This window comes from Lycium barbarum, chromosome 11 (assembly GCF_019175385.1).
Source record: "Lycium barbarum isolate Lr01 chromosome 11, ASM1917538v2, whole genome shotgun sequence".
Classification (NCBI taxonomy): domain Eukaryota; kingdom Viridiplantae; phylum Streptophyta; class Magnoliopsida; order Solanales; family Solanaceae; genus Lycium; species Lycium barbarum.
This window is the reverse complement of record NC_083347.1, coordinates 24659541-24676565: the sequence shown is the minus strand read 5'-3', so window position 1 is coordinate 24676565 and position 17025 is coordinate 24659541. Positions and strand designations below refer to the sequence as shown.

Below are 17025 nucleotides of genomic sequence, written 5' to 3'. Positions count from 1 at the left end.
CAACAACAATACCGACATCACAACAACATTATCAACACCAACAGGCTCTATAAAACATCTCACACGATGTTTTCCAAGTTTCCCAACTATCCAACTTATTATACGACTATGTAATAACTTTATCTCCGTAAATAAACTGAAATTAATATTAATAAGGAGAGATTCATACCTTATTATTTCTAGAGCAGCAATATGTTCAATATTTACTTTGAATCCAAGCCAATTCCGCCGCAAGACAATACTATAATCACAACCACACGTTACTTGGACCTCGATTAATACTCCGTCACTTGAAATTACTCAAAATCCTGGCTTTTATGTGATATATAAGCTCTCTTGCTTGGCTGAATTTTCTGGAATGTTTTGGGAAATTTTTGTGCAGAAAAATGGGGTTTTTGCCCCTTATATAGGTGCTAAAGTCGGTACACTGTAGCAGCACTGTAGCGGCGCTGTTTCTGCTCTATCAGCTGAACTTGTTACGTCCATAATTTTCTACTCCGATGTCCTATCGACGAGCGGTTTATTGCGTTGGAAACTAGACTCGACGAACTTCATTTTAGGCTTTTGTTTCACTCCAAACCACTTCATATGATAAGAGATATTCGTCCCTCAAGTTGGACCAAAATTTTCATACAAAACTTTACCCATCCTTTCTCCAAAGTCGTACTACTCCCCCTGCATGATATTTATCATTTATTATACTTGATAATGCCCATGTTCTTGTGTTTCAAAATAGTCTTTCCCGATTACGACTTACGAGATCTTAATTCATCATTTACTTCATTGTTACATACTTCTGATGGCTTGTACCTTCCAAAACATCAAGGGACGTCTCCGATATTCCATTACTACGGTGATGAACATGGCATGCTCATGCTCTGAAAGTGTGGGGTGTAACACGCTCACTACAAAAAAAACCCCAAATGCCAACCGATTTTACCAACAACCCAAATCCGTTAGTATATTAGTAATATATTACTAACAAATTGGCTACCAATTTGTTATTAAGAATTTAGCAACAGATTCCTAACGGAACACCAACCAAAATTTTACTAACTAAATAATTTTGTTAGTAAATATGGCGGGAAAAAATGGCGCCTAATTTAGCAACTTTCTACCAACGGATTACCAACCAAAATATTACCAACAAACACCTTTTGTTGGTAAGGCTACCAACGGAGTATATATCGGTTGGTAAATATGGCAGGAAAAAGTGAAGTATAGTTTAGTAACAGATTACCAATGAATTACTAACTAAGTATTTACCAACAACAGAATTTTGTTGTTAATTTTACCAACGAATTAGAAATGTGTTGGTAAATTACCAACCAAATGTTATCTGTTTGTAACTTACCAACGCATACTCTATCGGTTCGGAATTTTTACTAATGGATCAATTTTGTGGTTTATAAATAACTAACATATTAGAATTAGTTGGTAATATACCAACCGATAATACATTCATTGGTAAAATTTACTAACAGCTCCATCTTTAGTTGGTAATATTACATACAAACACCGAATTGGTTTGTAATTGCTACCAACTAAGGTCAAATTTGTTGGTGAATTACTAACTGATACTGAAATAGTTGGCAAATTTACTAAATACGAGGTTATATTGGTTGGTAAATTAATAACTGGTGCAGAAACAATTGGAAAATTTAACGATGGATACTAAATCAATCAATATTTTTCGAATCAATTACATGTTTCATATACATACTCTTATAAATAGACTAAAAAATCGAACCGAGTTCTTTTAATAGTACTTCACCCCAATTTTTATTTATTCTTTTATTATTTTTGAAATTCAGTAAAAAAATAAAAAAAAATATTCAAGTTAGTTATATATTATGAACTAATGAACTAGACCGTTTACTGGTTATAGGAACCATTAACACTTACTCAAATGAATTTTTCTTGGTCTATGAACGGGAATGATAAAAATTTAATTAGTATACTAATTCCTCATCCACACAAGTTTGTCACTCCCCAAACCAGAGAGGCGAGACCGAGACCCCACCTTACTTATCAGCAGCAACCTACATCATCTATCAGTCCAACCTAAGAAATAACATGGACCGACAAGGCTGTCACATGATGAACTGACACTTCATAACCTTAGACCATTCTACGACAAGTGATTCCCATAGGACTCATGTAGGTTATTTTCTCAAATAATAAATACTTGAAGGAGGGAAATCTTGATAGAATTTGATAAAGCAAATGACAAGTCAAAGACAATACACAGAGAGAGAGAGAGAGACACACTCCATCGCCTACTTCAAGGCTTGTTGACGCGTAGGCTTGTCGTAACTTAAAGACGAGACTTCAGACTTTGTAGATTGATTTTATTGAACCAATTCACCTTGACCAATAGTCAAATATCAAAGTGGTCCTTAATAATAGCTTCTAATGAAAAATCAAGAGATCCTCTCACGTTTTTTTTTCACGTTCTTGGTTCTGTCTTCTGTCTTATAGCTGTTCTCGAATCAAATATTAAAGTAACTTTACTTTCCATCTCTGATTCTAAGGAACACCGTCCTTGTCCTATTGAAAAGAATTCACTGTCGTTAACCATCTATATAATGGTCTCCAAACATACAATTTATGCATCTTTTACAAGTTTGATGAATTAAAGTCGATCATCCTTTCTAAGTTGGGGCAATTTTGGTTCCTTTTATTGTTTTCATGTAAGCTTCATTGTTCTGTAATTCTCTGAACTTGGTGTGCTTCAGTTTTAATACGCAGTCAGAGTTGGAAGCAGTTTTGTGTGTTCAAAATTTATGTGTTGTGCCTTTTTATTTTTTTTATCTAACTGCAAACTTTTTCAGCTTTAATTTGCGTGTCTGCAATAGAAAATTCACATCTCGTTGTAAGAGTCCAAAATGCGAGCCACTTGATTCTACCAAAACTAGACTTAGAGAACCACAACGTATCAAAAATAGTGAAACCCCTCCTGGATCAGCTGGAATTATGTTTTGAAGTTGATCTACACGTTTGGCCTGTTGTAATTTGACGAAAGACCACCTGGAGCTTCCCCTTGTAGTTTTGTGTAGTTTCGATTACTTTATGTGCCCACTGCTCGCCGTTTTGCTTATGTATTAATTACAAACTCCTCAATAAATAGGGATCGTCATGAGTCCACAAAAGGGACATCATAAAGAGGATTGAGAAATACACATATTAAGAAGCCTTCATCTCTGACGGTGATCTGAAAGTCTTCATCATATGAAGAAGCTTTTATCTTTGACAGTGGTCTGAAAGTGTTCCGTATATGAAGAGTCTTACTCCGCATTTATATATATCAAGAAGCCATCCCTTCAAGTGGTGATCAAGAAGTCCTCCATATATCAAGAAGCTTTCTTCTCCGGTGGTAAGTATTCTTTATCAATCTTACTTTTCCCTGGTTTGTTTGATTCGATCAATCAATTGTAGATCTGCTGATATACATTGTTTGCTTGGGTGATATATACTTGTGGTTTCAAATCCCCTTGATAAAGGTGATTTCTCTAAGATAGTTATGAAGTGGGTTCAAGAGTTCTGTTAGGTCTTTCAAGCCCCCAGTTGCACAACTTAATTTCTAGTGTTTTGGTTTCCCTCGTGTTCCTTGTTTTAATAAACAAAGACTCTTTCCTTTTCTGAAAAGAGGAACATTGGACTTTATATATATATATATTTCTTTTTGTCCCTCACTGTTGCTAGGCAGCTATCTCTGTCTCTAAACTAATAATACAACTAAGATATAATCCATAAAAGAATTTCTACAAAAAGAAGTTTTGATTTCAACAGATTAAGCCACATCATTTAAAGCCTAACAGAGGGGTTATGGAATTTACAGAAAGTACTTACTGTTTAAAAATTGTATGACCGTGCGAGTTGTTTTTGAACTTTCAGACACAGTTGTGTTGTATCTGGATCTTTAAAGTGGTATTATATCGAGTGACCAAAGGCGATTTAGAAAACACCGCAATTAGAAATAATTTAGCGCGAAAGGTACAGTTAGAAATATCTTTTGTCAATTTGTTGGTACACCTTAAATGAAGCAAGACTTATTTAGAAATTGCTTAAGAGAAACTAACTGTGAAAATGTCCAGACATTTATTTAGGAGAGCTGGAAGACTAACTTGGGAGACTGCGGCTTTTAAGGAGAAATCTTCACAATGTTCAAGAAATTAACTAAGTGAGAAATGTGGCGAAGGGTCTGGCCCTGCACGCCGTACAGGAAGCGCCTGCACTCACTGGTGCATGCAAGACAATTGGTATATTCATTTTTATTTCGTCAAGTTATAACTTTTTCAAAGCTATTCCTTATGTATTAATTGTGGTAGATGCATTTCAATTTTAGTTTAAAGAACTAGGGCGACCACCTTATCCACACGAGCTTTTGAAGAAGACACATATCAAGGCGAATGATGAGTTGTTCCCGAGAAGTCTCAGAGCACATGTGTAAGTGATTTCAAGCATTGTTAATTATCTTCTTAGATTTGTGTTGAGGTTCATTCTTAAATCATTCCTCATGTTTACCCCCATACATTAAGAACAACAACAACAACATACATTAAGTTATCATATTATACATAACAGAACTCATCCTCGTTGTTTGGAAAAGGGACATGTTTGGTTCAGAACTAACTGGGCATTAATCAAAATGGATTTTGGTTATTGCTTATAGTTCTCCAATAGTACTAATTTACTTGACTATCAAAACACAGTTGTACGATGTTTGTGGGCTTTCTGTCAAGACGCAGCAGTAAAATGAAAGTGTTAGATACATAACAATAGGGTAGAGCTATGAATTATCTATTAGTAGTTTTCTGACATGTAAGACTGACACTATAAATTAATCGATGTTAATTAAAATGAATTTTGGTTACTGCCTTACTTTTACTGGACTATTAAAACACATTTGTATGGTGTATGTAGTTTTCCTGTCAAAACACAGCAATATGATGAATGTGTTAGATACATGACATTATGGTAGAGATATAATTTATCTATTAGCACATACAACCTGACATGCAAGACTAACACTATAAATTAGTCTTAGATACTTCTGTTATCATATTCTACGGAAGTAGACTTGCTTGAAATTTAATAGATCTCACTGTGTAGAGATGTGGTTCATTTTGGTTACGCTTGGGGCAGAATAGTAATGCCTAATGTTGTGAATACAATACCTGCTCGTGTAATATTGTTTGTTCACAAAAAAATTGATTTAAGATAAGCTGTGTTTTTAGGTATAAGAGAAGCCAACTTAAGAAAATGCATAATTCAAATACCTTTGTTGTGACAATTTGCTTTGAGCCTTAGTAGTACCTCTCATAGTGCCAGCGGAAGAATCTAGTTGGCTTTGTTGTGACAATTTGCTGTGACCCTTAGTAGTACCTTTCATAGTGCCAGCGGAAGAATCTAGTTGGCACTATTCTGCCTAATTTAAAACAAATGTTTCTAAACAAATCAGCTAATTTCTTCTTGAGTTAAGTTTGTTCAAAGTTGAAACTAAAGAGAACTATGATGTATGTGGTCTTCTTAGACCGATGACAACAAAGACTCAAGTAAGTATTACTTGTATTCATACATTTGGGAAATATTGAGTATGGAATACTGTACCACTTAACCATTGGTGTGGGTACAAAATGTGATATCAAAAGATGACACCTTAAAGACTTTGAAGTTATTTATCACCATGGACTATTAGAAAAGAATACTTGGAAAGTAGCTATTATATGGCTTCTAGCTCTTTACTCATTTTTTATAATGGTTGCAGTGTCTAGATAGGAGTATGTTTTAACATAAAATTTTCTTGCTTAACATAAAATTTTAACTCCCATAAGAACTTTAATATTTGGTTATCGTGCTTTTGAAAAGAAATTTGAAATTTAAAGTCATCTCTGAGATTTCTTTAGTAGCTTGCAATAGCATTCCCTAAAGTTTAATCTACAGCCTCTGTTCGATCACTATTGTTGTGTGCTGAAGAAATTTCCTTACTCATTTTCTGTGATGTTGAACCTCTTATAGAAGACACCATTTCAAATAGTATCAGGTAGGTTTTGCTTGTAAGCATTTGATGAGTTTTAATGAGAAGAACTAGAAGGGCTACAGTTGAGTTAATTCTGAAATGGGGTTTGGCATAAATGGAGATCAGGAACACCAATACATAGATGTTATTTACATATCTCACGGTTCGCTCACATTTTGTTAAGTTTTGATATCACAAATCCCACATTCAATGAGTTAAGGAATCGATCAGAATTGGCTTTTATGATTGCTCATTTGAGGAAGTCTTTCCACCTTGTAATTGCTTTATACTATATTTTACTTCGAACATCCTTGTGGGTCGTGTTGTAACTTCATTGTTTAATTACAGATTATGGTACAGTTTAAAAGGAATTCAACATTAGAACCCAGCCCATTAAATTTCACTCTCGCAGTTATTGGTTAAAATTTTCCCTTTTGAAAGATTAAAGTAATGATATGCATTATATAGGATAGCATTTCAGTACAACGTGTAAATTCACATTCTTTGGCACACATGAATAATTTTTGCCTCTTATTAACTCCAATACATGAGCAAACTCATGAACTCTCCTGACAGATGCTAAACACAATGAGGCTAGCTAGCTTCTTTATTTTATTTATGGACACACACAAAACACTATATGTTAGCTGTGTTGTCTCTCTGACTATTCCTTGATGATTTCTTAGCGCAATACGTGAAGATCACACCTGCATCTCAATGTACAGATGAATTCATTGAGGCTCCAACTATTATTTTTCACAAATTTACTAGTATGAAGTGGGTGGAGTTAAGAGGGCATGCACTTATGACCTTGATTCTCAGGCAGCTTTCTAGGGGAATGTTGGTGCATCATCCACAACTTCTCGGCTTCAAGATCATGATTTTGATGCTCGGGTGAAGGAATGAAGATGATTTTTATACCGTTTACGAGAGATAGAGGATGATATGAAGCAGGACATTAGAGTAGAGATGAGACAAGAAATGAGAGAAGAAATAAGACACGAAATGCAGCAACAAGTGCATGAGCAGGTTGCTAAGATTCGCCAAGCCCGCCTGTCAATTCTCACTGCAGGCCTACCTACATTGCCACTTGTACACCGCTTCAATTTAGACATGATACGCCATCAAATATTGATACGGGTCATAGATTTCTTTAACTCTTATCTTAGACAGATTTTACATTGTTTTATTTGAAATTATGGTTTATAAAAAAACTGATACTTTTGGATTTGTTTTAGTGCTCTTTTAGATTTTTTAATGCTAGTATAAATTAATATAAATATTTAAAACAAAAATTTTACTATCGAATAGTCATGCAGTTTGTAAATTACAAACAAAAAATTTTCTATTACTAATGTAATTTTGAAAAATAAATAACCGTACTTACTAACGAATTTAAAATTTGTTGGTAAGTTACCAACATAACTTTTCTGTAACTAATATTGCTAACTGATTACCGACGTATCTTGAAAAATCTACTATCCAACTTGCCAACCAAGTTATTATCCATTAGTCAGGTATTAACGGAATACCAACGACATTTCTTCTTCATTACTATAGTTACCAAACAGATTACCAACGGAATTGAATAATGAAGAACTAAATTTACTAACTCTTTTTCTATTCGTTAGAAAAGGTACTAACGTTATATCAACCGAAAATTAGTTAGTGAATTTACTAACGGAAATTTTAGGGCCAAGTTTCAAATATTACCAACAGTTTCTTTGGGTGTTTACCAACCGATTTTTAGTTGGTAATTTTACCAACGAATTAAATCGGTTGGTAAAATTTACCATCGAGCCTTTTAACAATCGATCAAGATCAGTTGGTATTTGGTTGGTAACTCAATTTGCCAACCAATTTGATCGATTTACCAACGAATTTTTTTGTTGGTAATTCGGGGTTCTTTTGTAGTAGCTGGGCCTGAGCGGCAACTAGCTAAGTCAGCAAATGAATAGCCTCTTTCACATCTTGGCTCGAAGCATCTGGTGGGGGAGATGGGGGTGCTAGAGCTGGGGCTGAGGCTCCCTCGTGCTCTTCTAAAATAGGCAATGTATGAGAGGACCGAGATGGAACCTCATTCTGGGACTCACCCTCCTCTATAACTATCGGCGGTACTCTCTCAGTCCGCCTCCTTGTCACTGTCTTGCCCTTTTGGGCTGCTGTAGCTTTTCTCTTTACAGGCATCTCTGAAATACATAACACACGGTTAAGGAAAGAGAAATCCTTATATCATGGCTCTATCGCATGATCTATGAAGAAAGAAGGTCATTCACTCCTAAATGCCCGCAGCCTCCTGTTTACAAGTGTGGCGCGCAACACACCCATAAATAAGACTCTTCTGGACACGGCTCATAGACACACCCTAGGACAGAACTGCTCTGATACTACTTTTCTCACGACCCAATGGGAGGGCCATGACGAGCACCCGGAACTAACCCACCGGGCTCGTTTCATCGTACTTCTACAATCATATCTAGGTAAGCCACATGGCCTATTCATAATCTCTATGCATAGTAGCACAATTTCCATCGAGCTAAGACACCTTTTATCAATTTCAGCGACTAAGCCCATATATACACAAGCCGTCAAGGCTATCAAAATGATATGCCAAAAATATGAGCTGACAAGGCTAAAAGACATCTAGTTATATGCAACTGTCTACGAGCCTCTAGGAAGAGAAAGTATCATCATAAAGACGGGACAAGGCCCGGCCATGCCCATATATGTACACAAAAGAATAGTACCAACACTGCAGCTCCGAATCAAATGGAGCTTATCTAGACAATCTCTGATGAAGCAGCCTAAGGGTCAAGTCTGTCCCCCTGTCCACCCGCGGGCATGACGCAGCGTCCAGAACAAAAAGGACGTCAGTACGAGTAATGTACTGAGTATGTAAAGCATAGGCCATAACATGATAAAAGAATAAATGATGACATTGAGACAAAAGAGCCATGCGATAGAAGAGCCATTTGTACCTCTTGAGATGTTCATCATATTTACTTACCCCTTTTCTTTAAAGAAGACCTTCCATACATATACATATAGTATTATCATTATAGCATACTCGACCTTAATAGGACTCGGTGTGTAACATACCCGACCATAATAGGAGTCGGTGTGAAGCATACTCGACCACGATAGGACTCGGTGTTATTCATACCCAACTGATCAGTGGTGTGTACAATAGATGTCCTACCACTTTTGTCACGACCCGGCTAGGCCATGACGGGTACCCGGGGCTAACCACCGAGCACCAATCGTTCTATTACTCATTCTGCGTACAATCGTATTTCTTATGCTCATAATCGTAGGAAAACCATTTTCATTGGAAACATATTTACCTTTTTATACATAAGCTCTTTGGATATCCACATAATACATATATACACGTGGAAAATCGTGAGACCATACTACCCACACATACGTATCTACGAGCCTCTACTAGAGTATTAGACTTATGGATGGGACAGGACCCCGTCGTGCCCAAAACATATATGTACATATAATAGTAAATCAATGGCACCTCCGGAATTATGGAGTGCTCTAAAAAAAAAGTCTGCTTATCGGCTTCTATAAATCTGGGTCGCCTCCCTGTCTACCTGTGGGCATGAACACAACGTCCAAAGAAAACAGACGTCAGTACGAATATTGTACTGAGTATGTAAGGCATGAATGAAATGAACATAATAGAGAATCATATGACATAAGATGAAGACATAACCTGCGTAACTTTTAAGGGAGGATACCTTTCATGCCTATATCATATATAATCATAGTACATGTATCATCATAGCGCATACATCATCGTATTATACATATATATCATAATACCGTATCTGCTCATACACATTAAACGTTATTCGTATTCGGCCATGTAGTGGCTCGACAATATCACATACATATCTTCCGGGCTTTTCATACATATATCATATATATAATCATAGTAGTATCGTACCCGACTATATAGGTTCGGTGTCTTACGTGCCCAGCTATAATAAAGCTTGGTGTTATACGTGCTTGGCCCTACCAAGGCTCAGTGTTATCCGTACCCAACTGCAGTGGTGCGCACGCATCATCATATATATATATATATATTCTACCCGGCCATATAAGCTCGAGGTTTCATAATAGCCATACATAGGCACATATACATAAAAGCCCATAAACGTCTTTAGCGTCATCACTATTATCATCGTCATCATTATCATCATCACTATCAACTTCGTCATCGTTATCATCACATATATCTCATAAGCTTATTATAACCTTTCATAGAGCATGCATTTGAATTTAAAGACAACCTATGGAAATCATATCGTATTCGTAGCATAAACTTTGTAAAAATATCGTATGATGGACTTTATAATCCCTAGACTTAGACTCATCATTACCATCATCGTATCTATGGCATATCTCTTACCTTTATCTCATACGGAACCCCCTATGAACATAGATTCGTAACGTTTCGGAACATTGGTCATAGGATATGCATTAGAGCGTATAGACAATCTATAACAATTTCGGGGTGACGTAAGGTCGAGAACCCCCGATTACGTTATGGAGTAATCACATCCATCATATCTCACCTTAAAGGAACTAACATTTTAAGGTGAGTGTACCTCATGAACAACATTAAGGGATCGTAACTAGGATCATCAACTTCATGGACATCATATCTTGCTTCAGAATCTCTAGACCTAGACTTATCAACATCATTATCATATTCATGACATATTTCTCATCTTTATCTCATAAGAAGCTCTGTATCAACTTTTTCTCATAGTTCCCGAAATGTAAGAAAGTCGTGGAGAAGTAGGGAAAATACTATCATAGGAATCATTAGCTTCGTAGGAATGTCATATCATGAGCTTGAGGACTTCTAGACTTGGATTCATCATCGGTATTGTCATGCTCATAACATATCTCTTTTCTTTATCTCGTATGAAGCTCTTTGTAATCGTAGACTCATAATTTCTGATATGTAGGAAAATCATGGAAGGATAGGAGAATTCATACCATAAGAGTCATGCCTTAGAAATAAAGGACTAGCCTTACATACCTCTTTCGTTTAACAATTTCCATCGCTTGATTGTTCTCCTTCAATGCTCACGTTTCTACCTTCAAGAGAATTCACATTCACATTAGCTAATCGATTATATGAACGTGCTTACTAAAGCTAGAGAAAATTGGGCAGCATTTCCTTTGTTTATACAACCTTCCCCATTGTTATACCCCGTACATTTATACGACAAATTACCCGCAAGCAAATCGACTCAAGTTAAAGACGGGATCATTTTCGGGCACGAAGTAGAAATCTTTAATTTTCGGTTTCTATTAGAACATGAATTGCTTATAAATTTTACTTAGTGTATAAATATTAATGGATATTAGGGATTAATTAACCATGATTAGATTATTAAGTGGAGATTAAAAATTAATTATTCACTAATTAGGCACTAGTGGTCGTGTGGGCCCCACCAAGACATGTGGCCAAATTTGATGGGCTCAAGCCATGAGTAGGACATGTGTCCAACTAGTAGGCATGATATTTAAGTCAAATTGATGACTAAGGAACTCATTTATCATCTTTCAAACTTGAGAAAACTTAGAGTTAGAGAGAGGGGCTCTCAAGCTTAGAGAGAGAGAGAAGTTCCCGGAGCCACTATTCACGGCGGCGCCACTGTTCACGGCGCCACTATTCATGATGGTGCACTGTTCACGCGCACTGTTCATGCCGCCACTGTTCACGGCCAAGAGGAGAAAAATCCAACCCCATTTCTAGCCTTCCCAAAAATAATTCCTTGGTGTTAACCCACTATTTGGAGGTTCCTAAGTAGCGTGGAAGCATTATTGGAGCGATCAAACCATCCATTTTTGTAAATCGCAAACCCTAACTTTCTTGTGGAGTAAAGAACAAAGGTAAGAATTTCTATTGTTTTATGGGCTATAAATGTTTTATGCATATTGTGGTATGTTAATATGGATGAAATTGGTGAAATATTGTATGTTGGAAGTGGGTTGTGTGCTTGGAGAGCTAGCCGTGTAAATGGGTGTGTGATTGGGTTAATGAATAAAATTTTTGTAGCATGTTTGATTGTTGTAGAGTGGAGAAGAGAATAAAAATCATCAATATATGTGTATGTGTGTAGTGTGGCCGTGTATAGCCCCAATGTTTGGCAAAGGATGAATCAATATCGCTTAGTGTTTTAGTTGTCGTCGTTATGAATTCTAGTTTGGAAATGAGAGTTTAATGTCCCAAATTAATATGGTGAATGTTGCGGACTGATTTGGAGAATTTTGTGAAATTAATGCAATCTTTATATTTATGAGAATTATATCGTTATAGTGTGGATTGTTGATACAAATCATGACTTAAAAATGAGGAATGTGGTAAAGGGGCTGCTCTCGGTTTTTGGGGCTGTTTTCGGCCCAATTTGGAGAAATTGTTGGATCGTTGGAAATATTATGTGAATTGCTTAGAATGTTATTGAATGTTGTTAGTATGGGTTTGGGTTAGTATTTGAATGTATAGGCGTTGATGTTGGCTTGAAGGTAAGCCGTTGAATTGAATATTTGGAAAGTTGTCGAATGATGAAAAAGAGAGTATTAATGTAATATTGTCTTTCGGATTGGTTATTGGAGTTGCTAGGTTGGTTATTGTGGTTGTTGTTGTTGATTTTGAGCTAGTTAAATTCTCGGGTTGGCCTATTTACAGGGGAAATGCTGCCGAATTTTCTGTAGAATTTAATGTTAGTTTGGAATGAATGGCTTAAGTGCCTATGTTTAATATTGGATATTCGTTGGCATATTTGTAGACCATGGGGAGCCCGAGGCGTAGATTGGGATTTACTTTAGATTGACTATCTTGGAGTGCGTACGAGGTATGTAAAGTGCAACCCTTCTTTCTTTTGGCATGCCTTAGTTTTCAATAGGCTAGATTATAAGCCTTGAGGAAAATTCTAAGATTCGCAATCCGAGCATGTTATTACCCTTATGTATCCCTTGGCACTCTTATGTATGATTTGATGAAATATGAACCATTATGTCTTTGAAATAATCGCTTTCCGAACTTTGCATAAAAAGATTTCACTTTAAGGAATTTCGAAATTTTTTTGAACGCCATATCTTTCACAGAAAGGCTCAGATTGCTTTGATATGTTCGTAGAAGTTTGTATGGCGTATGATAAGTATGTTTTCCATAGGCGGGCCCGGCTCGGGTCAATACCCGTCCGTGGGTCCCGCGACTTTCCTTTATGTAATTCGGATGACTTTTGAAAGAATTTGGTATGATTATCATTTCGAATTTCAAGTATGGTCATTTACTTATATTTGAGTCTATGATAATGATTTTATGCATATGGTTACTCATGACTCTGCTCGTGCGTTCTGTTATATCTTTCGCCGGTTCCCGGGCCGGTTCTGTTATCGTGCGCACTTTGATATACTCCGGAGTTATGCTGTGTTTATGGTTCACCGAGCTACTCGCAAAAGAGGGTCGGGTTCCACCTATATTTGGTGTTATGCTGTGTATGGCGTTATGTTGTGATATGTGACGGGGATACGGAGATTTGAAACATTCTGGTGTTATGCTGTGTTATGGCGCCATCGACGGGCGGGCGACCATATTCTTCTGTACCCTGCGCATGACTTATATATTTTTGAAAGTAAACAAATTTTGATATGTTGGATTTATACTTATGTTCTGTACTACTATTTCGTTTATGCCTCAGATTTGTTTCTGTATTTTCTGCTTTGCATACTCAGTACATATTTCGTACTGACCCCCTTTCTTCGGGGGCTGCGTTTCATGCCCGCAGGTACAGACGCACAGTTTGGTGATCTACCCATTTAGGACACCCTCTTCTGCTGTTTGGAGTGCTCTTCTCATTTCAGAGCACACATTTTGGTATATATATATTCGTTCGCTATGTATATATGTATTTGTTCAGGGGAACGGCGGGGCCCTGTCCCGCCATATGATTCGGTTTGTCTGTTTAGAGGTCTGTAGACGTATTTGTGGGTGTGTGTGCCTACTTCTGTACGGATGTGTTTGCATGACTCTATTCGTTATGGCAGCCTTGTCGGCTCGCACATGTATATGTTGTTCTGTTGGCCCTGTGTGGCCTTTGTTGGTATTTGCTGTGTACAAGGTTATTTTGGATAGTCCGAAAAACAAAGGAAACTCTGCCGAAATTTTCTTTGAAAATCCCATAAATATGAAACACCGCCTTGTCGGCTTCTGTTATATGCCTGGATGGGTTTGATATAATCTGAGGCAGTGTTTGATATTTGTGTCGGTATAAGTTATCTGTTTGCCACTCGGATTTGTGATTGTGTTCGGGTGCCCAATTCGGGCACTAGTCACGGCCCACGGGGTTGGGTCGTGACAGAAGTGGTATCAGAGCGGTTTGTCCTCGGAATGTCTACAGGCCATGTCTAGTAGAGTCTTGTTTATCGGTGTGTTGTGCCCCACATCTATAAACAGGAGGCTACAGGACATTTAGGATGTTACCTTTCTTTCATATCTTAGATCGAGCGATAGAGCCCAGTCATAGGAAATGAAATTCCTTACACTAACCCTTGGTTTCAGCGGTAGACCGGCATCGACAGAAAAAAGTGACTAATATTATTGGAAGTTACAAAGTACTCAGGTAAGCAACGGTACGAAGAATGTATGTCGGGTAAGGTATTTGAAGTACGATTGAAATGTAAGGTTAAAGATTGAAAGGGAAGGTAAACAGGAAAGTGTAACAGGTGCAGTTTGGATTAGACATACGAGGTAAGTCCATCATTTTCATATTGTTGTTAATATTGGGAGCCCTGTGTGGCTATGACACGATATGATATATGCATATATATGTTGGCCCTGTGAGGCATTGTTGGTATTTCCTGCGTGCAGGTTTTGGAATAGTAAGAAATACAGAGGAACCTCTGCCCAAATTTTCCCGGGAATAAGAAAACAAAAAGAGAATGAAATATAGGTTCATAATGTGCCTTGAAAGTTGATACCGATAGGGAAAGATCAATCAGAAAAGGTGAAGGGTTAGGTACGCCTAGTCCGCAGGATGTAATATGAATACCATAAGGATTGTTATAAAAGTGAGTGAATCCTAGCAAGGAAGTAACTAGAAGATATGATGTGATTAGTGTGAAACGGGAAAGCAAATATAAAATAAGAAAGACTTACAAAGTTCTATAGGGAAAATTTAGGATAAAGGTCAAGTGGTAACGAAAGTGAAAGCGAACACAGGAAGAGGAGGAGTTAATTGAAAGAAGAAGGAGTCAAGTTAAGACTAAGCGCACAAGGAAGAAAGTAAGATTTCAACGGAAGAGCTCGGAATACAACTGACAACGGACAGCGAAGTAAGAGGAGAGTGAAGGCAATGACGTGGAATTATTACCTCGGGAAGCAACAGAAAGAGGAAATACTACAGGAATGACTACGTAAGGACCTGGAGTGCGTTATAATGAATTAAAGCAAGTCGACAAACAGAAGAGGTATGTGAAGGACATAATTAACTAAGAGAACACTTGAGAAAGTATTGAGAATTCAGAATCAGTTCAACATTCGAGGACGAATGTTCTAAAGGGGGGAATGATGTTATACCCCGTACATTTATACGACAAATTACCCGCAAGCAAATCGACTCAAGTTAAAGACGGGATCATTTTCGGGCACGAAGTAGAAATCTTTAATTTCCAGTTTCTATTAGAACATGAATTGCTTATAAATTTTACTTAGTGTATAAATATTAATGGATATTAGGGATTAATTAACCATGATTAGATTATTAAGTGGGGATTAAAAATTAATTATTCACTAATTAGGCACTAGTGGTCGTGTGGGCCCCACCAAGACATGTGGCCAAATTTGATGGGCTCAAGCCATGAGTAGGACATGTGTCCAACTAGTAGGCATGATATTTAAGTCAAATTGATGACTAAGGAACTCATTTATCATCTTTCAAACTTGAGAAAACTTAGAGTTAGAGAGAGGGGCTCTCAAGCTTAGAGAGAGAGAGAAGTTCCCGGAGCCACTATTCACGGCGGCGCCACTGTTCACGGCGCCACTATTCATGATGATGCACTGTTCACGCGCACTGTTCATGCCGCCACTGTTCACGGCCAAGAGGAGAAAAATCCAACCCCATTTCTAGCCTTCCCAAAAATAATTCCTTGGTGTTAAACCACTATTTGGAGGTCCCTAAGTAGCGTGGAAGCATTATTGGAGCGATCAAACCATCCATTTTTGTAAATCGCAAACCCTAACTTTCTTGTGGAGTAAAGAACAAAGGTAAGAATTTCTATTGTTTTATGGGCTATAAATGTTTTATGCATATTGTGGTATGTTAATATGGATGAAATTGGTGAAATATTGTATGTTGGAAGTGGGTTGTGTGCTTGGGGAGCTAGCCGTGTAAATGGGTGTGTGATTGGGTTAATGAATAAAATTTTTGTAGCATGTTTGATTGTTGTAGAGTGGAGAAGAGAATAAAAATCATCAATATATGTGTATGTGTGTAGTGTGGCCGTGTATAGCCCCAATGTTTGGCAAAGGATGAATCAATATCGCTTAGTGTTTTAGTTGTCGTCGTTATGAATTCTAGTTTGGAAATGAGAGTTTAATGTCCCAAATTAATATGGTGAATGTTGCGGACTGATTTGGAGAATTTTGTGAAATTAATGCAATCTTTATATTTATGAGAATTATATCGTTATAGTGTGGATTGTTGATACAAATCATGACTTAAAAATGAGGAATGTGGTAAAGGGACTGCTCTCGGTTTTTGGGGCTGTTTTCGGCCCAATTTGGAAAAATTGTTGGATCGTTGGAAATATTATGTGAATTGCTTAGAATGTTCTTGAATGTTGTTAGTATGGGTTTGGGTTAGTATTTGAATGTATAGGCGTTGATGTTGGCTTGAAGGTAAGCCGTTGAATTGAATATTTGGAAAGTTGTCGAATGATGAAAAAGAGAGTATTAATGTAATATTGTCTTT

At 37.1% G+C, this 17025-nt stretch overlaps 1 long non-coding RNA gene across 2 annotated transcripts; it reads left to right on the top strand.

The window, feature by feature from the left end:
• Window positions 1–2250: 2250 nt before the first annotated feature.
• On the top strand, window positions 2251–7249 carry LOC132617744 (uncharacterized). 2 transcript variants are annotated; one of them, XR_009573819.1, is made up of 5 exons: window positions 2251–2693; window positions 3131–3376; window positions 4098–4262; window positions 4349–4449; window positions 6709–7249. It is a non-coding gene; the product is annotated as an uncharacterized LOC132617744 (long non-coding RNA). The 2 variants fall into 2 exon arrangements; XR_009573818.1 differs by having other exon boundaries at window positions 2255–3376; window positions 6709–7248.
• Window positions 7250–17025: the final 9776 nt, after the last annotated feature.